Below are 22,923 nucleotides of genomic sequence, written 5' to 3'. Positions count from 1 at the left end.
CGGGCGGATCTTCTACGATCTCTAACTCCTATGCTAGTTGGATGACACTATAAGACAAAGGAGAGAAAAGAAAGTAAGCTTATAGCTTAGTAAGTAAGTATATAAATAACAAATAAGGAATCTAATATGTTTACAACATAACTCAATTATATCATATTTTTAATTTTACTGTTTACTCCAATTTGATCAAGCTATCCCTCCTGCGTCATGATCACTAAATAAATCATAAATCGAGTTACAAAACTCAAAATTTAAATCCGTAAAATTTCCCTGAATCTAGACTCATAAAAGTTCTTATTAAGTTTTTTATAGAATTTTTGGTTTAGCAAATTAGTACAGTTTATTAGTTAAAGTTTCCCCTATTACACAGCTCAACTGATCTGACCTCTGTTCACCACGAATAGAATTTCTCTCAGTACACAATACAAATAACCATGAAACCTGTTTCATTTAAAACTAGAATCAATAAGGAATTTAGGAATATAAACTATATTTCTTAATTTGTTTTGTACAAGTTTTAATGATTTTTCAAAGTTGGAACAGGGGATCACATAGTCATCCTAAGCAAGTCACACACAATTGTAAATATCTCAAAATATAGAATTCCTTTGCTTGCTCTATTCTTTTATATGAAAATAGACTCATTAAGATTTAATTTCACATCTCATTCAACCTCTAATTAAATTTCTTCTATTTTTGGTGAATTTTCAAAATCACATCACTGCTACTGTCCAAAACAGTTTTAATGCTAATTTCACTCTTTCACACATTTTTTATACTAACCTCATTTTAACTTACATATATATATACCACAAATCATTTTCACTACATTTCATACATCACAAGTATAGGTCCATGACTACAATGTCACCACAAAACCATCCCGTTGAACAATTCGGATTAATCCTCGATACTTGATGGTTTCAGTACACAGCCCCACCATCATATTTCATTTAGTTCGGCTCTCTTGTACACATGGTGAACACTTAGTACCACTCATACGACCTAGCTGATTTGTCTCGTAGCTCTCTTGTCTACATGGTGTCCTTCACTTGGAATCACGCATGCGACTTAGCTACATTTATCTCTCACGTAGCTCTCTTGTCTACATGGGATACATCCCGTATCACACATGTGACCTAGCTACTACATAGTATCTCGTAGCTTTCTTGTACACATGATGTGCACTCGGCACCATACATGTGACCTAGCTACGCTCCCTCTATTTTATTCGATCTTTCCGAATGTTCAACCGGGATCTCTCTCTCTATTACTTATTTCCAATCTTCCAATAGTCGATTTATACTTCAACAGCAGCTAGTATATATATAATAGGCTGAAATATAAGAATTTAAATGAAATTAATGTATTATTTACATACAAACTTACCTCGGTGCAAAATATGGGAATTTTGCAATTTAGTCCAAAACTTTCTCTTTCCCCCGTTTGAGGTCGATTCCACGCCTTTCTTGATCTATAACAACATATTTAGCTCATTTAACACTCGAAATATTTATTTTAAATCAAACTCACATTATACAAAAATTACATTTTTGCCCCCTAACTTTTACAAAATTACGATTTTTCCCCAAGGCTCGGAAATTTAATTTCGGCCCTTATTCTTATGTTTAATGACCTATTGATCATTTTTCTCTTCTATGGCAACATCAAATTCTCACTCTAACACATAGTTATGAACAATAGGTATTTTTATCGATTATGTCGTTTTGCTCATTTTCGTTAAAAATTGCTTAGAAAAGATCGTTCTCCTAACTTCAAACATTCATATTCTACCATCAAACAACAAAATACATGCCTATCATTCATGGGTAAATTTTTAAACATAAACCCTAACTCAAAATAATGGTAGAAATAAGTAAACCGAGCTACGAGGATTTCAAAAATGTGAAGAACATTAAAAACGGGGCTTGAAATCACTTACTATGAAGCTTGAAATTTGAAGAAACCCTAGCTATGGAGGAGAGCAATTTTTGGCAGCAACTAATGAAGATGATAACCAATTTTGTGTTATTTTTCCCATTTTATTTCATTTAATATACAAATGACCAAAATGCCCTTACTACTAAACTTTCAAAAAAATACCCTCCATGTCCAACTTTTGTCCATAACTTAAGAATGGGTCAAATTGCTATTTAAGACCTCCTAGTTAATATCCCAAAGCAATTTCATACTAAAAACTTCTAAAACACGAGTTTTACAATTTATTCGATTTAGTCCCTAATCTCAACTTAAGCTCGCAATGCACAGAATTTCATCACGAAATTTTCACAAAATCATGAAATCATATCATAAACCCCAAAATAATTATAAAACAATTATTTCTATCTCAGATTTGTGGTCACGAAACCACTATTCCAGTTAGGCCCTAATTCGGGTTGTCACACATCACCTCAGATCTAGTCTTATTTTACAATTTAGAAAAGCCGAAGTCCCTAAAATCTAGGGAGGCTGTTGATTTGGACATAAGGCTTTAAGGGTCTTTAACCGATGATTTCTTTTGGTGATTAGTGTCTTCTAGAGGTTTGATCGAAGGCTTGGATCTTTGGAACAACTAGACTTAGATCTAGTCATCGGTTTTCGGCAAAAAGGTAAGATTCTAAATGTAATGCCCCGTACCCGAGACCGTTGCCGGAGTCGAACACGAGGTGTTAACGGACTTAACTCATTTACTTACACAGTTCATTTTAAAATTTCCAGACAAGCTGGCTAACAGCATCACAGTTACTTTAAAAATCATATCTCGAGTTCCAAAATTCGAAAACCGATTCCGTAAATTTTTCCTGAAACTAGACTCATATGTCCATCTACAATTTTTTTTTCCAGAATTTTTGGTCGAGCCAATTAGTACAGTTTATTAGTTAAAGTCTCCCCTGTTTCAGGGTTCAACTATTCTGACCTTCATGCATTACGACTTAGATATCTCCCTATACAGAGCTTCAATTCTTATTCCGTTTGCTTCTAATGAAACTAGACTCAAAAAGGAATCTATACATACAAAGCATGACTTCTAATTGTCTCTGGTTAATTTATGGTAAATTTTCAAAATCAGAACAGGGGATCCAGAAAACGCTCTAGCCCTATTTCACAAAAACTTAAACATTCCATAAAATATGGCTCATATGGTCGTTTTGTTTCTTTCATATGAAAATAGACTCATCAAGATTTGATTACATAATTTATTCACTATTTAATTCCATTCCTACTATTTTTAGTGATTTTTCCAACTTACACCACTGCTGCTGTCAGCATCTATTTTAAGGTAAATCTCACCTATTTCATAGTTCCCCATGAATCAATTAGCAAATTGACATACATTATTTTCGAGTATAATCACGATTAGCCACGACGTACCTAGCACCAATAGGACCATGGTTGGCCATTCCAATGGCTAGTCATTACCAAACATTTCCATACCACTTAATAACAATATCACAAGACCATAATGTTATGCTTCAAAATATACGAGCCATTTTTGCATGGCTATACGAATACACATTACCAAAGGGTACTTAATTAACAACAAGGGTCAGCCCTATACATGCCATTTTTCAAAATTCAACTAAAAGAGTACCAACAGGTGGCTTAGATAGTGTGGATGACTTCGACTTTGACAATCCCGAGTCCGATAGCTGATGAACAAAATCTATAAAACAGAGAATCAAAGTAACAGAGTAAGCATTTTGATGCTTAGTAAGTTCAAGTAATGAAATTATTTACGACTAAAGTATAGCGTTCTTATGACTAAATGAATAGTTGCATAGACGCATATTCCCAAAATCATACTTACTTCACACCTCAACCAGTATATTCATACACAGGGGATCAAACTTAACTAAAGGCCGGAAGTTGTTAATCAATAGAGCGCATACAATCTAAACAGGAATTAACTTTTCCGATGCATATACGAAACATACATTATCGTTTGGATTTTATGAGCATATTAATTGAAATTATTACAGCAAGATCGCTCATTTCCAAACCCAAGTACCTTCGGGATTTAGCCGGATATAGCAACTCGCACAAATGCCTTCGGGTCTTAGCCCGGATATAGTCAATAGCACAAAAGCCTTCGGGACTTAGCCCGGATATAATCACTAGCACAAATGCCTTCGGGACTTAGCCCAGATATAATCACTAGCACAAATGCCTTCGGGAGTTAACCCGGATATCATTCGAATAATCATGCACATATATCAATAAATCATGACACATCCATATCTCATTTTCATTACTAAAGCTCAACACAAGACACTTATCAAACCTTACCAATTTCGGCTCACTAGCCACATACAAAGAGCATGATTTTGAGTGGCTTTCTAACATGATCTCTATACACATTCGGCCACCCATCATAAGTATAAACTAATCACCTCAATATATAATTCAAGTGGAATCATTATATCTCCGTTTATTCGTTATGCTTATATGACATGACTTAATCAATTCATAAACTAAGTTTCATTACTCGAAGACTTACCTCGGATGTTGTCGAACGACTTCAACGGCTATTCGATTACTTTTTCCTTTCCGTTATCTGAAATTGCCCCCCTATGCTCTTGAGCTTGATTTAGCTAACCACCATTGCTGAATTTCTCCAAGCTTTTTCTCTTCTAGGTACGGCAATGAAGAGGAGCAACCTAGCTAACTCTTTTTTTTTCTTCTCCTACTAACCACTATTATTTTATTATCCATGCTCTTTATTTTATTACTTATGCTATAAAATATAAAGCTACTAACTAATAATTAATACATATTGTATGTATATAACCCATATGGCCGGCCACTACTATCATAAGTGGAAATTTGACATGCAAACACATTATTTTTATAACATGCACTAATAGATCCTTATAGATTAACCTATCACATTTCAAAAGTGTCACACATAAGTCCTATTAACTAAATTCACATACTATCGACTAAATCGAAGTTTAAAACTTTCACACATTCATATTCACATATTTTAGACAATAAATATCATATTCAAATACTTCGGTGACTCGGTTTAGCGGTCCCGAAACCACTTTCCGACTAGGGTCAATTTAGGCCTGTCACAACTCTCCCCTGCTCAAGAAATTTTCATCCCCGAAAAGCTTACCGGTAAATAGGTTTGGGTATCGTTCTCTCATAGAGTTCTTGGTTTCCCATGTAGCTTCTTCGATCCCTTGTTTGAGCCACAACACCTTTACTAACGGAACCCTTTTGTTTCGCAACTCTTTCACCTCACGAGCGAGGATACGAATTGGTTCTTCTTCATAACTCAAGTCAGATTGAATTTCAACCTCTGATGGACTAATTATGTGCAAAGGATCAAATCTGTAACATCGAAGAATCGAAACATGAAAAACGTTGTGAATCCTTTCAAGTTCAAGGGGTAAAAGCAACCTATATGCAACTGGACCAACTCGTTCGGAGATTTCATACGGCCCAATGAACCTCGGACTCAATTTGCCCTTACGGCCAAATCTGAGTATCTTTTTCCAAGGTGAAACCTTAAGAAACACTTTATCTCCAACTTGATACTCAATTGTCTTTTCGTTTCAAATCCGCGTACGACTTCTGACGATCTGAAGCTGTCTTCAGACTTTCATGAATTACTTTTACTTTCTGCTCAGCATCCTTAATCAAATCAACTCCGAAAATTTTACTTTCACCGAGTTCGGTCCAAAACAATGGTGTACGGCATTTACGACCGTACAAAGCCTCGTAAGGTGCCATCTTAATGCTTGATTGAAAACTATTGTTGTAAGCGAATTAAATCAAAGGTAAATACCGCTCCCATGAACCACTAAACTCAAGGATGCAACATCTCAACATATCCTCGAGTATCTGAATTATCCACTTGGATTGACCATCAGTCTGTGGATGAAAAGCGGTGCTAAAATGCAACTTGGTACCCAAAGCTTCTTGCAATTTCTTCCAAAATCGCGAGGTGAATCTCGGATCTCTATCCGACACAATAGAAATAGGTACCCCGTGTAATCTTACAATCTGAGAGACATACAATTCAGCTAGTTTATCTAGTGAATAATCTGTATGTACGGGGATAAAATGAGTCGACTTAGTCAGTCTATCAACCACAACCCAAATTGCGTCTTTCTTACTTGCCGACAATGGCAATCCAGACACAAAGTCCATTGTGACTCGATCCCACTTCCATTCGGGTATCATGATCGGCTGAAGTAATCCCGAAGGCACTTGGTGTTCCGCTTTCACTTGTTGACATATCAAACACTTCGAAACAAAGTCAGAAATGTCTCGTTTCATACCAGGCCACCAAAACTGACGTTTCAAATCATTGTACATTTTTGTACTACCCGGGTGGATAGACATTCGGCTACTATGAGCCTCGCTCAAGATTATCGAAATAAGTTCTGAATTTCTTGGAACACACAATCGACTTCTAAACCTCAAACAATCGTCATCATCAACTTGAAACTCTGATTCCATATTCGAAACACACTCAACCCATTTTGTAACCAATTCATCATCGACTTTTTGAGCTTCACGAATTTGATGAATCAACAATGGTTTGGCCTTTAATTCTGCTACTAACACATTGTCGGATAGAACAGACAAGTATACATTCATCGCTCGTAAAGCAAAAAGCGATTTATGACTTAAAGCATCCGACACCACATTAGCCTTTCCCGGGTGATAGTCAATGACAAGCTCATAGTCTTTTAACAACTCGAGCCAACGTCTTTGTCACAAATTCAAATCTCTTTGAGTCATCAAATATTTGAGACTTTTGTGATCCGAAAATACATGGCACTTCTCACCAAATAAGTAATGTCTCCATATTTTCAAAGCGAATACGATGGCAGCTAATTCGAGATCATGGGTTGGGTAATTTTTCTCATGTGGCTTCAATTGCCTCGATGCATAAGCTACAACTCGACCTTCTTGCATCAGTACACAACCCAACCCAAGTGAGGATGCATCATTGTAAATGACAAACTCTTTGCCTGATTCGGGCTGCACTAGTACTGGAGCTTCAGTCAAACAAGTCTTTAGTTGATCGAAACGTTTCTGACATTTTTCTGTCCATTCAAACTTAACATCTTTCTGAAGCAGTTTTGTCATTGGTGTGGCTATCATCGAAAATCCCTTTACAAATCGTCTGTAGTAACCGGCAAGTCCCAAAAAGCTTCGAACCTCAGTAATATTTCTCGGAGGCTTCCAGTTAAGTATGGCTGAAATTTTGCTCAGATCGACTCGAATACCCAATGCAGATACCACATGACCCAAGAAGCTAACCTCTCTTAACCAGAACTCACACTTATTGAGCTTAGCATATAACTGCTTATCCCGTAAAATCTGCAACACTAATCCTAGGTGTTCAGCATGATCAGTTTCATTTCTCGAATAGACTAAGATATCATCGATAAACACAACTACAAACCGATCCAAAAATGGTCTGAAGATCCGATTCATCAAATCCATAAATACCGCAGGGCATTAGTGAGCCCAAACGGCATCACTAAGAACTCGTAGTGACCGTATCTCGTTCTGAAAGCAGTTTTGGGTATATCTGAATCTCGAATTTGCAACTGATAATAACCCGATCTCAAATCTATCTTTGAAAACACTGAGGCTCCCCTTAGTTGATCAAACAAATCATCAATACGCGGTAACGGATATTTATTCTTTATTGTCACTTTATTCAGCTGACGATAGTCGATGCACAACCTCATGGTTCCGTCCTTCTTTTTCACAAACAATACTGGTGTACCCCAAGGTGAAAAACTTGGTCGAGCGAAACCTCTATCCGTCAACTCTTGCAACTGAGCTTTCAATTCCTTTAATTCCATCGGTGCCATACGATACGGAGCTATCGAAATCGGTGTAGTCCCAGGTACAAGTTCGATGCCAAACTCTACCTCCCGAACAGGTGGTAACCTTGGTAATTCTTCGGGAAAAACATCCGGATATTCACAAACCACTGGTACCGATTCAAGTTTCTTTCCTGATTCTTTATTATCAAGTACGTACGCAAGATACGCTTCACACCCCTTACTCACATATTTTTGAGCTAACATCGAGGATATTATTGTTAGCAATCCATTCAAGACAGTAGACTCAACTCGGATTATCTCATTATTTGCACAGCTCAAATCAATAGTCTTACTTTTGCAATTCACAACCGCATCATGTACGGTCAACCAATCCAAACCGAGAATAACATCAAATTCATCAAACGGTAAAAGCATCAAGTCAGCCGAAAAACAGGAACCTCGAATTACTAGGGGGCATTTCTTACACACCTTATCAACAAGCACATAATGACCCAAGGGATTCGACACTCTAATAACGAACTCAGTAGACTCAACAGGTAAAGTCTTACTGGATGCTAAAGTTTCACATATATAAGAATGAGTAGAACCAGGGTCAATCAATGCAATCACATTAGTATCAAGGAGAGTGAAAGTACCGGTAATAACATCAGGCAAAGAAGCATCCTCGCGTGCACGTATAGCATAAGCTCTAGCAGGAGCACGAGCCTCAGATCTGGTGGTAACATCTTTAGATCCTCTCTGACCGCCACTAGTATTCCCCACATTTTTAGATGGTCTTCCTCGAGCAGTAGTAGCACCCGGTTTCCCACTCTGATTTACATTCTGTTCAGACAGTCTCGGGAAATCCTTGATAAAGTGGTCAGTTGCTCCGCACTTATAACAGGAGCGGTCATGGAATCTACAACTCCCCGAATGCCATTTACCACAATACTAGCACTCTGTTCTATCTCGACGATCGTTTCCAACACTGGCAACCGAAGTGACTCGTGTACTCACAGGGGGTCGATCACGATCTCGTCTAGAAAAGCCCGAAGTGCCTTTAAATCAGCCTAAATCATCTCTAAATTTCTTCGATGACTGTTGAAAGGGCTTCCCCGAAGATCTCTTACGAAACTCCTTTGCTCCCATATCAGCTTTTCTTTTCTCCTTACTGAGCTCTTCGGCTTTGCAAGCTCGCTCGACAAGTACCACAAATTCTCTGATTTCTAAAATGCCAACACACAGTTTTATATCTTCGTTCAGTCCATCTTCGAAACGTTTGCACATTACGGCTTCTGAGGAAATGTATTCTCGAGCGTACTGGCTAAGCCTTACAAACTTTCGTTCATAATCAATAACCGACATGGAACCTTGTTTAAGTTCAAGAAATTCTTTCTGTTTTTGATCAATGAATCTCGGGCTGATATACTTTTTTTGAAACTCGGTTTGGAAAAACTCCCAAGTTACTTGCTCTCTGGGCACAACAGAAATCAACGTATTCCACCAATAATAGGCAGAATCTCGTAGCAAGGAGATAGTACACTTAAGGCATTCATCGGGTGTGCAAGATAGTTCATCAAGTACCCGAATAGTGTTGTCCAACCAAAATTCAGCTTGCTCGGCATCATCGCTATCTGTAGCCTTAAATTTGATAGCCCCGTGTTTTCGGATCCTGTCAACTGGGGGCTTATTTAACCTTATCTGGACAGTTACCGGAGGTATCGCAGGTGCAGGGGCTGTATTAGTCAGGAATGGGGGTTGTGGAACAGCCGTATTAGTTCGAATGTACTGATTGAACCAGTCATTCATTACGCTATAAAAAGCCTGTCTAGCTTCATCATTCCGATTACTAGCAATAGGTTGAGAGTCCACCGGCGCTGTCCCTTGTGCGGGAGCAGGCGCTACACTCACAAGATCATCAGCTACCGCTTGGTTGGGATCGGGATCCATTACTATAAATAAACACATTTTTAACTGTCAGAAATCACCACACTATCAAATAAACACATAATGGCATGTATAGCTAGACCTGAACGAATTACGGTAGCCTAGAATCGACTAAACCGTAGCTCTGATACCAATAAAATTGTAACGCCCCGTACCTGAGACTGTTGCCGGAGTCGAACACAAGGTGTTAACGGACTTAACTCATTTACTTACACAGTTCATTTTAAAATTTCTAGACAAGCTGGCTAACTGCATCACAGTTACTTTAAAAATCATATCTCGAGTTCCAGAATTCGAAAACCGATTTTGTAAATTTTTCCAGAAACGAGACTCATATTTCCATCTACAATTTTTTTTCCAGAATTTTTGGTCGAGACAATTAGTACAGTTTATTAGTTAATGTCTCTCCTATTTCAGGGTTTGACTACTCTGACCTTCATGCATTACGACTTAGATATCTCCCTATACAGAGCTTCAATACTTATTCCGTTTGCTTCTAATGAAACTAGACTCAAAAAGGAATCTATACATACAAAGCATGACTTCTAATTGTCTCTGGTTAATTTATGGTAAATTTTCAAAATCAGAATAGGGGATCCAGAAAATGCTCTAGCCCTATTTCACGAAAACTTAAACATCTCATAAAATACGGCTCATATGGTCATTTCGTTTATATCATATGAAAATAGACTCATCAAGATTCGATTACATAATTTATTCACTATTTAATTCCATTCCTACTATTTTTAGTGATTTTTCCAACTTACGCCACTACTGCTGTCAGCATCTATTTTAAGGCAAAATCTCCCCTATTTCATAGTTCCCCATGAATCAATTAGCAAATTGACATACATTATTTTCGAGTATAATCACGATTAGCCACGACGTACGTAGCACCAATAGGACCATGGTTGGCCATTCTAATGGCTAGTCATTACCAAACATTTCCATACCACTTAATAACCATATCACAAGACCATAATGTTATGCCTCAAAATATACGAGCCACTTTCGCATGGCTATACGAATACACATTACCAAAGGGTACTTAATTAACAAAAGGGTTAGCCCTATACATGCCATTTTTCAAAATTGAACTAAAAGAGTACCAACAGGTGGCCTAGATAGTGTGATGACTTCGACTTTGACAATCCCGAGTCCGATAGCTGACGAACAAAATCTATAAAACAGAGAATCAAAGTAACAGAGTAAGCATTTTGATGCTTAGTAAGTTCAAGTAATGAAATTATTTACGACTAAAGTATAGCGTTCTTATGACTAAATGAATAGTTGCATATACACATATTCCCAAAATCATACTTACTTCACACCTCAACCAGTATATTCATACACAGGGGATCAAACCTAACTAAAGGTCGGAAGTTGTTAATCAATAGACCGCATACAATCTAAAAAGGAATTAACTATTCTGATGCATATACGAAACATACCTTATCGTTTGGATTTTATGAGCGTATTAATTGAAATTATTACAGCAAGATCGCTCATTTCCAAACCCAAGTACCTTCGGGATTTAGCCGGATATAGCAACTCGCACAAATGCCTTCGGGTCTTAGCCTGGATATAGTCAATAGCACAAAAGCCTTCGGGACATAGCCCAGATATAATCACTAGCACAAATGCCTTCGGGACTTAGCCCGGATATAATCACTAGCACAAATGCCTTCGGGACTTAACCCGGATATTATTCGAATAATCATGCACATATATCAATAAATCATGACACATCCATATCTCATTTTCATTACTAAAGCTCAACACAAGACACTTATCAAACCTTACCAATTTCGGCTCACTAGCCACATACAAAAAGCATGATTTTGAGTGGCTTTCTAACATGATCTCTATACACATTCGGCCACCCGTCATAAGTATAAACTAATCACCTCAATATATAATTCAAGTGGAATTATTATATCTCCGTTTATTCGTTATGCTTATATGACATGACTTAATCAAATCATAAACTAAGTTTCATTACTCGAAGACTTACCTCGGATGTTGTCGAACGACTTCAACGGCTATTCGATTACTTTTTCCTTTCCCTTATCTGAAATTGCCCCCTATGCTCTTGAGCTTGATTTAGCTAACCACCGTAGCTGAATTTCTCCAAGCTTTTTCTCTTCTAGGTACGGCAATGAGGAGGAGCAACCTAGCTAACTCTTTTTTTTTCTTCTCCTACTAACCACTATTATTTTATTATCCATGCTCTTTATTTTATTACTTATGCTATAAAATATAAAGCTACTAACTAATAATTAATACATATTGTATGTATATAACCCATCATGGCCGGCCACTACTATCATAAGTGGAAATTTGACATGCAAACACATTATTTTTATAACATGCACTAATAGATCCTTATAGATTAACCTATCACATTTCAAAAGTGTCACACATAAGTCCTATTAACTAAATTCACATGCTATCGACTAAATCAAAGCTTAAAACTTTCACAAATTCATATTCACATATTTTAGACAATAAATATCATATTCAAATACTTCGGTGACTCGGTTTAGCGGTCCCGAAACCACTTTCCGACTAGGGTCAATTTAGGCCTGTCACACTAAAGGCTTTAGGGGCATGGTTCGAATATGGGTTGCTGAATATTGGGATTGGTTGTTGTGGGTTGCAAACTAAGAATTGTGGTAATCAATTGTAGGATATCGTAAGGGATCTCAGTAGCAGTCGTCGCAAAATAGGTGTGTATCGAACACCCTCTCATAGTTCAATTCGGCAAAAGCCGAAATACCAAAATTCTGGCATTTCGTGGGCTTGTGAGTGTTCGAGTGCTCACAAGACGTTTAGAAATCATTAGATCTAAAATCGCAAAGTGGTAAGTTAGTCGTGTGTTAAATTTCGTGCACTTCGGTAATTGAGCCTTGATAGGCTAAAACTAGGCCCAATGGGCTTACGAGCTCATACGGGTTAATAAATAAAAATAATAATAAATATATAATATAAAAAATAGACAATAAGTATGTTCTGTTAGACTGTAGAATCAAAACTGCTTAAACTGATAAACTGGTCATAAAACTTGCGTTAAATGGGCTTAACTGGCTAATGGACACTGTAGGGCTCATTAGGGGTTTTAGGGCCCAATGGCTAAAATTGTGAAATTGAGACAAATAAATTATTGCGATGTCAAATGGGCTAGTAAGGACAGTAACATTCGTGAGAACCCTTAAAACAGATAAAATTACTGAAAGACCTTTATAGGTGGAAAATTTACAGATTTACCCCTAAGAGCAAAATTACTGATATATCCCTAGGGTTAAGGTTGACCTGAATGCATGTTTGACTATTACTATTTACTGCATGCCATGTTATTATTATCTGATAAGGTTGACCTGAGTGCATGTTTGACTATTACTATTTACTGCATGCCATGTTATTATTATCTGATGCATGGGACTGGGTTATTGATGGAGGAAGTACTGAAAGTGGCTTGACCACGTACTGGAGGCTTTGCCTCAACTTACTGATATCTGAGCAGCAATGCTGCAACTGTGGAGTGTAGGCTGGGTGGGTTGAGCTATTCCCCACATGGAGTGTAGGGCTGGTACGGGTGGAGTGTAGCGGTTGGTTATATGCTGGGTTGGGCTTGCATACACGAATATGTCTGTTCTGTTCTGGAATGGGCCTATGGGCCATACTGTTATCTGAAAAGGGGCTAAGGCCCAGTTTTCTGTATTTTGAAAAGGGCTTCGACCTAGTACCCACTGTTATCTGAATAGGGCTTAGGCCCAATGGGCTTGAGCTGACTTGGGCTTTGGATGGGTTTTCCATACACACTGAGTTTTCCAAACTCACCCCTTTCTCTTCCATCCTTGCAGGTGAGCCCTAGTTGGTGGACTTGGAGCTAGGCGGGATTCAGAGTGGCCACGAAGATTAAATTTCTGGTTTTTTTTAAATAATTTTCAATTAGCTTCCTTTTAAATTTCACATTTATTTTTGATTATTTCTATTTTGGTTAAAGTTGTAATAAGGCCGCTTTATTATTTTTATTTTAGGTATTTAAATTACTTAATCATTTTCAACTTGAGATTCACATCACTTAAATTGATTCCTTAAAATTGGTTAGCTCTAGAGCGCACTTTATAAAAGTTACTTATTTTCAAAATATCACGATAACCGAGCAAAGCTTCCACAACGTAAATGTTTTCAAAGGAAATAAATATTTTAAATAGACTTAAACTTAATTTGTTGTTCGTGGACAATTAATAAGCTTAAAGTGTGGCAATGGATGTGAGCATGTCTAGGATTGGATCATGGAAGAGCTAGGTACTTAAGCAGTCTAATTGACTCACCTCCTCTTTTCTTGAATCCTACCTGGTGCGTAGTATCCATTCACTTTAAGCCATAACAAAGAAGGTTTGATTTTTCGATACTTAACTGTTTTTAAAATATCATGTTTTTGCCACTACGACTGGATGCTTCCTAATAAAGTCATGTTAAACCTTACCAATGTAATTTTATTTCCTTATTCAAGATTAAGCTGCAATCATTAAGTTTAACTTATGTCTTCACATGTTGTACGTAGAAATTTCTTTCCACTAATGTAGGTAGCATTGGAACTTTGAATCAATAGGTCTTTAACAACGTTGTAACGTGGTTGGGCTTAGGGGTAGGTAGAAGATAGATAATTTTTAGGCTAAAAACCCTAGACTCAGCCTGTATTAGTCCTTTGAAATAATTTCCCTAAATACACCAACTTACTTTGCTTTCATATGCTCTTTTGTACATCTTATTTTAAGAACTCATGCTCTCTTTTTTCTTTTTAAAAAAATTTCAAGCATTTTACTGAATGTACTACAATTTTAGAGCATTTGATACTTCTTCTCAACTCCCCCAAACTTATTTTTAAAGAATACTATGAATAGTACTGAGTCTAGTGTTTAGGACAATTTTAAGATAGTTAAGAGAGAAGTGATGGCTAAATTTGCAAGGGTTCAAATAAAATTAGGCCATATAGTCTCAAAGTTGGGTTTCAAAGGATAAAAATTTCATCATGGTTGGCTTGAAAGGCTCAAACGGTCCAAACAACAGTTGTCTAAATCATTTTCAATGTTCCATGCTTCCTAGGATTTCGCCTCAAGAAACTACAAAGTCAATTCTAAAGACTTAAACTTTCATGCATGCTTAACTTTCGTAAGGAACTAAAAATTTATGTATGATTTGCATGCTTTATTAGAAATAGATTCATTTCGTTATTAAGCTAACTTAATAATTTATTGAAATAGTATAACTTTATTTATACTGAAGTTTAGCATACTTAACAAAATTTCCAATTATTGAAAAAATATATCCTAATCATAATTAAAAGAAAAATTTATTCTGAGTGGAAATAGTTCAATTTTTTGGTCCCCCTACTTAAGATGAACAATGTCCTCATTTTTTAAAGTGAATAAATACCATACACCAAGTAGGATTCTAAAAAAGAGGAGGTGAGTCAAATTGACTGTTTAAGTACCAAGCTCTCTCTAGGTCTAATCCTAGACAAGTATATACCTATTGCCACACTTTATACTTTGCGACTTGTTCATTTTACATGATTTCCATCTCTTGCTTTATTATGCAAAAATAAAAATTCCTAATTAAAGTTAATCCTAAAATGACCTAAGAACAGAAATAAAATAAATTCAAGATCCCCCCTTTTATTTATTTACAGATCCTTCCGAATTCGACTCATCTTTTGCTCCATCATTATTGCCTTTGCATGAATTGCTTCACTCCTTCTTCAATAATGGACTCCATGGTTCAAATATAAAATCTGGAAATTCAGGCGCAAAAAAAAAAGGGTCATTTTAAATTTTCTTAAGAGCACTTCTCATCGAGTCATCCCTTATTTTTAAGTATCTCCAGTAAGCTTGTTGCTGCCATTGCATATGTTGCATTATGTCCATCAATTTTGACAGCTCATCTCGAAGATCTTGGCGAGGTGATTGAGTTCTGAACATTGAAGTTTCGTCATCAGGTTCAATTTCTGGTTCCGTTGGTTCCTCCTTATCTGGGACTTCAGTTGATTGCATTGTGGGATCTTCTTCTGCTTCGAGGTCCTCATTTCTTCCACTCGTTGCTATAGAATAGATTCTTCAGCTATTCGGTAGAGGTCCCATTCTGTGATTGTGCCCTGGCTATAGCTTGTTTTTTTTATGTTTGTAAGAACTTTAGCTTTCAAGCACAAAATTGTTATCGTAAAGGGAAAGTAGAATGGGCCAAAATGTCTAACAGCACAATTCCGCATCTCTCTCAAGATGATTTTCCCCCATCAATGGTCTTTCCAGTTAAAATCAAGTATAATAAGGACATTCGCTCTAATGAAATTGTAGTCCCATGTGAGCTAGGCATAAGGCTAAAACGGATGAAATAGAACCATATCTTTGCGAGTGGTGTCAGATATTGTCTTCGATAAGTGTGGATTCCTTGCTTTAACCCAATCCACTTAGAACCTGGAACTATAAGTTCCTGGAGAATTTCTTACAAATTTTCAGGCTCTATATTGCTTATCAAGGAAGAATATTTGTCATTTTCGAAGTCAGGCAATTAGGTTTTTGGTACCTTGATTCCGCGAACTGGAACTTTCGTCAACTCACTTGAGGTTAAATTCACATAGCATTCGCACATTAACTCCACATCCACACTAGGTCTCTTCTTAAAAAATAATTCCCAATTGAGGGCTTCAGCAACTTGACGAATACATGTCATAAAGTCTTTGTAATTGCTCTCTTTCAATGTAAAGCCTTTCTCTGGATGCATCTGTTGATTTTTGAAGATACTCTCATATCTTGCTTTGGCTTCTTTACAATGGAACTTGTTTTGTGTTTCATCAATTTGAGTGCAGGCATGAGTTCTCTTGTGAGGCATGATTAACCTAAACAAAAGATGGGAAAATTTATTTTCTCAAAAATTTAATTAATAAAAATTATTAGTGATTCAATAAATTGAAAAATCAAATATTAGAATAAAATTAAAATTTAAGAGAAAATTTGATCTTACCACCTTTTTTAAGAACTCCTAAAAAATAAATTAGAAAGCAAAAGAGATCGATTTAAGGTTGGTTGGAGGATTTGGCTAAGTATGGGTGAAGGTGTGTGTCATTCAGATGTGCAAGGCAGTTAGGGTGTGCGAGTTTGGTGCGTGTGGGAGAAACGCGAGAGATGGGTTGGGAGCAAGCAGCAACGTGCGGAGCCTAGTTGAGCATGCTTGGTGTGAGCGTGCAGGCCCTGGGTGCTGGTGTGAGACACGGCATGGGTAGCTGGCTAGAGCAGCAAGTGTAGCGGCACGGGGAGGCCACTGGCACGCCTGTGTGCGAGGGCTGTTGGGTGCTTGGGTGTGCGGCGTGCAATGGAGCTGGGGCTACTAGGCATGTGCTGCCCGATCAGCTGGGCAATGCTGCTGCTAGGTGCTCAGCTAGGAGGTTTCGACACTTAAGGTTTTGGGTGTTTTTGGAGTGAATGGTGAATGAATGAAAATAAGAATAAATGGGTGGAATTTATAATGGAAGGAGTAGGAAGTAGAGTAGAATTCTTAGAGTAATTTAATAATTAAAATATTCTAATTCTAATTCTACTCAAAGCTAACAACAATTAATAATTAAATATATGCATATTAAATTATCATTGCCATTAATTTATTAAAACAAAAATAAAATATGATTAAAATTAAAACTAATCCTAACTCTATATAAAGTTGATAATAATTAATATATTAATAATTATCATCTTTTTTATTAAACTAAAAACATTTATTCTAGAAGCCTTTTGAAGATATTTACAAAAAAGAGGCATCTAATTTTTATCATTTACAAAAAGAGCAACCAAATTTTTAAAATAATTCAATTAAGTCCCAATACTTAATGAAAATTTGAAATTAAGTTGCAATTTAAAACTTGGATCAAAATTGACCATTTTATTTGAAAAACCAAAAGTTTAATTTTCTATTTAGGGAATAATTTATCGGAAAATTATGTTAAAATCAATTCCCAGAAAAGATTGGAGGGGTCACCAGCGGCCCCGCTTAAGTTCCAATCTCCTTGACAGAATTTATTTAAACATACTAATCCCGAAAATATACCCTAACTCATTTATTAAAAAGGAAAATAAGAAAATTTAAATATCCGATAAAATGAACGAATTTTGATTCTGTTCAATCTTATCTCCCCAATAATGTTTCAGACACTGAGCATTAACTTGAAAATTACCTCCCTTACCTTGGAGTTCAACAACTCCATATGGATAGATGCAATGAATCGTAAATGGACCGGACCAATGTGATTTTAGTTTACCTGGAAAGAACCTTAATGTAGAATTAAATAACAAAACTTGCTGACCCGCTTCAAATTCTCAAACTCGAATGTGCTTGTCATGCCATTTCTTAAGTCTCTCCTTGAGTAATTTGGCATTTTTGTACAAGAACATTCGAAATTCCTCTAGCTCATTGAGTTGGAGCATCCGTTTCTTTCTAGCAAGCTTAAGATCCAAGTTGAGTTGTCGAAGGCCCCAGTAAGCTTTGTGCTCTAACTCCAAGGGCAGAAGATAGGCTTTCTCAAAGACCAACCTGTAGGGTGACATCCCTAAAGGTGTCTTGTATGCTATTCTGTAAGCCCATAAAGCATCATCCAGTATTTTGGACCAATCTCGTCGATTTGGGCAAACTACCTTCTCAAGTGTGCCTTTGATCTCCTTGTTTTCCAGTTCAGCTTGCCCATTCATCTGCAGATGGTAAGCTGTAGTGACCTTGTGTTTCACTCCATGTTTATCTAATAACCATTCAACCACTTGTTCACAAAATGGGACCCTTTATCACTGATGATGGCTCTTGGGGTTTCAAACCTTGTGAACACATGTTTCTGCAAAAACTTCATCACAACTTTAGCATTGTTTGTCGGATAGGCTTAAGCTTCAATCCACTTAGATACGTAGTCTACAGCTACCAAGATGTACTTGTAACAAAAGGACAGAAGGAAAGGACCGAGAAAATCAATACCCCAAACATCAAATAATTCTACCTCAATTATGTTTGCTCGAGGCGCCTCATTTCTGCTAGTGACATTTCTGACCCTTTGACATCGATCACAACTCTTTATGTAAGCGTTTGCATTTTTGAATAGTGTTGGCCAAAAGAATCCGACTTGTAATATTTTGGTCGTAATACGAGGACTTCCGAAGTGTCCCCCACTAGGAGCTGAGTGACAATGATATAGAATCTTATGTACTTCATCTTCTACCATGCATCTCTTGATCATTTGATCTGCACACTTCTTTACGGCTCTTCCCAGAAATAGTACTTCACATCGTGAATAAAATTTTTATTTTGATGATACGTCTTATCAATCGGCATCAAACCACAAGCTAAAAAGTTAGCAATATCAGCAAACCAAGGGGTATTGTGGACATGATTTACCTTCAGTATGTGTTCATCTGGAAACGTCTCTCGAATTGGTATAAGAGGAGAGTTCCCTTCTTGTGGCTCCAATCTAGACAAGTGGTCTACTATTTGGTTTTCCACTCCCTTTTGATCTTGAATTTCTAGATCAAAATCTTGGAGTAGAAGTAACCATCAGATCAGTCTCAACTTAGCTTCTTTCTTGGCAAGTAAATACTTAATCGCCGAGTGGTTCGTATAGACAGTCACTTTGGTACCTACAAGATAAGATCAAAACTTATCAAAAGCAAACACAATAGCAAGTAACTCTTTCTCTGTTACTGTATAATTCAGTTGAGCTTCTGCTAGAGTTCTACTTGCATAGTAGATTGGATGAAAAACTTTGTTCCTTCACTGGCACATGATAGCTCCTATCGCGAAGTCACTTCCGTCACACATCAATTTGAATGGCAAATCCTAGTCTAGTGTGATGATTATGGGTGCTGAAACTAATCGACTCTTCAAATCATTGAAAGCTCTTAAACACTCTTCATCAAATTTGAACGTCATGTTCTTTTCCAATAATTTGCATAAGGGTTTAGAAATTCTGGAGAAGTCCTTGATGAATCTTCGATAGAAATCGGCGTGGCCCAGAAAACTCCTAACACCCTTTACAGATGTTGGAGGTGGGAGTTTCTCTATAACATCTACCTTTTCTCTGTCTACTTCGATTCTATGTCTCGTTATTTCATGCCCTAGAACAATACCTTCTCATACCGTGAAATGACACTTTTCCCAGTTGAGTTCAAGGTTTGTTTCTTCACATCGCCCTACTACCTTGGCTAGATTGGCTAGGCAATCATCATATGTATCTCCAAATACTGAAAATAATCCATAAAAACTTCCAAATACTTCTCAACCATGTCAGTAAAAATAGACATCATACATCTTTGAAATGTAGCAGGTGCATTACATAAACCAAATGGCATGCGTCTAAATGCAAATGTACCATACGAGCAGGTGAATGTTATCTTGTGTTGATATTCTAGTGCTACTGTAATCTGATTATACCCTGAGTATCCATCGAGAAAATAGTAATAGCCTCACCTTGTAAGTCTATTCAGCATCTGGTCCAAAAGTGGCAAAGGGAAGTGATCTTTCCTGGTTGCCTTGTTCAACTTCCGATAATCGATGCAAATTCTCCATCTTATAACCATTCTAGTCGATATCAACTCGTTATTCTCATTTTCAATGATCGTGATACCATATTTCTTTGGCATGCATTGAACTGAAGTTACCCATGAATCGTCCCTTTTTTTCCATCTTCTAGGATAATCTTGTACATGCATACAAATGGACTAATTTCAAAAATATCGGCTATGGTCCATCCCATAGCTTTCTTGAATTGTTTTAACACTAGGATGAGTTTCTCTTCTTCCTCACTAGTTAATTCTGCTAAAACAATAACAGGCAAAGTAGAAGCGTTATCTAAATTAACATATTTCAAATGTGAAGGTAGTACCTTGAGTTCTATTTTAGGTGGCTCCTCGATTGACGCATTTGGTTGGGCATAATCCCTTTTCTCTAACTCCAAAGATTCAAAGCAGGATTGCGGATTAAATCCCCTTTGGTTAGCTTCTAGCAAAGCTAAGTATTCATTATTCTCTTCATCATTTAGAGGGTCTGATGTCAAAATTTGTTCTAATGGATCCTCAACATAATTGAGTTCCTTCTTCACTATTAAATCCTCCAAATTAGATACTGCAGAACAATCATCAATTGTGCCAGGAAATCGTATAGACTTAAAAACGCTAAATGTTACCTGGTCATCCTGAACACGCATAGTAAGCTCACCCTTCTGCACATCAATAAGGGTCCTTCCGGTTGCTAAGAATGATCTTTCTAAGATAATTGGCACTTTTTTGTCTGCTTCAAAGTCTAGGATAACAAAATCAGCAGGGAAGATAAATTTATCTACACATACCAATACATCCTCAAATTTTCCTTCTGGATGTGCTAAGGATCGATCTGTTAATTGAAGTATAACCATAGTAGGTCTAACTTCTCCTATCCCCAACTTCCTAAATATTGACATAGGTTTCAAGTTAATACTCTCACCTAATTCACATAATGCCTTACCACAATATGTTGCTCCAATGTTGCAAGGGATGGTAAAATATCCAGGATCCTTTAACTTTGGGGGTAGTATGTCTTGAAGATATGCACTATATTCCTTCGTCAGAGCCACCGTCTCAAATTCTCCAAGTCTTCATTTTTTGGACAAGATATCCTTCATGAATTTTACGTTGTTCAACAATAGCTTAAGTGCTTCAACTAACGAGATGTTGATATGAAGTTGCTTGAGTGCGTCTAAGAACTCTTGAATTAAATTTCCTGCTTCTACTTTTAAAGTCTTTGAGGGTAGGGTGGTGGTGGTTTCTTTGCTAGAACTGGTTGATTCATTTTCTATAGCGATTCTGCATCTAATGGAGTTATTAGTTTATCAGAATTAGCTATTTCTAAAATTACCTTATTGGGTTTCGCAAATTCTGGTTCTTGTGAAACTAGAATTTCAACACTCGGTTGAACTTCCTCTGAATCTTGAGCATTAGCTTGCTCCTTTTCAGCTTTGATGGTGTTGGGCTCTATTGTCTTTCCACTCCTCAATGTCAACGCTTTGCAATGCTCCTTCCCCGGATTCCTCAGATTCTCCGTATCACTAGATAAAGCACCTGTGGTCGGTTCCTGAGTTCAGTAGCAATCTAGTCCACTTGATTCCCTAAATTCCTTAGAGTAGCGTCATTTTTCACGATGTATGCCTTTAATAAATTCTCTAAGCTATTGGATGATTTAGCCTGAGCTGGTTTCTGAACTTGTTGGAGGAAACTAGGCGACTGGGTTGGTCTAGGTTGGGTGTAAGTGTTACTAGTTCTAACCCCTTGATTACTCCAGGAAAAATTAGGGTGATTTCGCCACGATGGGTTATAGAAATTGGATTGCAATCCTTGCCTCCCTCGATTTTGGTTCTTGTTACCCATGTAATACACGAATTCTGGGTTCGATGGACATTCTTTGAACAAATGTCCTACCCCATAATAAACATAGGCTATACTTTAAAATTGATTTCGTGGCTGTGCTGTAAAACTATTAGACCAATTAGTAGTAAGATTTTTTAACTTTGAGGATATTGATGATACCTGAGATGCGAGTGGAGTAAGAGTGTCTGTTTCATGTATTCCAGCAACTCGTCTTCTTGACATTGCTCGATTGGTTGGCCATTGGTAATTGTTACTGTTAATCCTCTTAATGATTTCATAAGCCTCATTATAAGACTTAGAAAGGAGAGCACCATTAGCAGAAGAGTCCACTACCATTATCGTGTGAGCATTGAGACCATTATAAAATGTCTCAAGTTGGATGCAATGTGGGATTCCATGATAAGGGCACTTCTATAATAATTATTTGTACCTTTCCCATGCCTTATGCAAGGACTTATCATCCATTTGTTGGAAGGCAGTGATCTCGTTCCTCAACTTAGCATTTTCGCTAGGCGGGAAATACTTCATAAGGAATCTTTCTGCTAACTCTTGCTATGTGGAAATTGAGTTTGGTGGCATTAAGTTCAACCAGGCTCAAGCTTTGTCCCTTACTGAAATATGGGAATAGCTTCAATCGTAATGCATCTTTGGGAACTCCGATTAACTTGAAAGAATCACTCACCTCCATAAATAGTCTTAAGTGTAGGTGAGGATCTTCGGTAGGCATTCCACTGAATTTCCCACTG

The 22,923-nt window shown here is 37.1% G+C and overlaps 1 non-coding gene across 1 annotated transcript; it reads left to right on the top strand.

The window, feature by feature from the left end:
- Positions 1-22,568: 22,568 nt before the first annotated feature.
- On the top strand, positions 22,569-22,675 carry LOC121228691 (small nucleolar RNA R71). Its single transcript, XR_005926266.1, has one exon. It is a non-coding gene; the product is annotated as a small nucleolar RNA R71 (small nucleolar RNA).
- Positions 22,676-22,923: the final 248 nt, after the last annotated feature.

The sequence above is a fragment of the Gossypium hirsutum genome, chromosome A04 (assembly GCF_007990345.1).
Source record: "Gossypium hirsutum isolate 1008001.06 chromosome A04, Gossypium_hirsutum_v2.1, whole genome shotgun sequence".
In the NCBI taxonomy this organism is placed as follows: Eukaryota; Viridiplantae; Streptophyta; class Magnoliopsida; order Malvales; family Malvaceae; genus Gossypium; species Gossypium hirsutum.
This window is presented reverse-complemented; position numbering and strand designations above follow the sequence as displayed.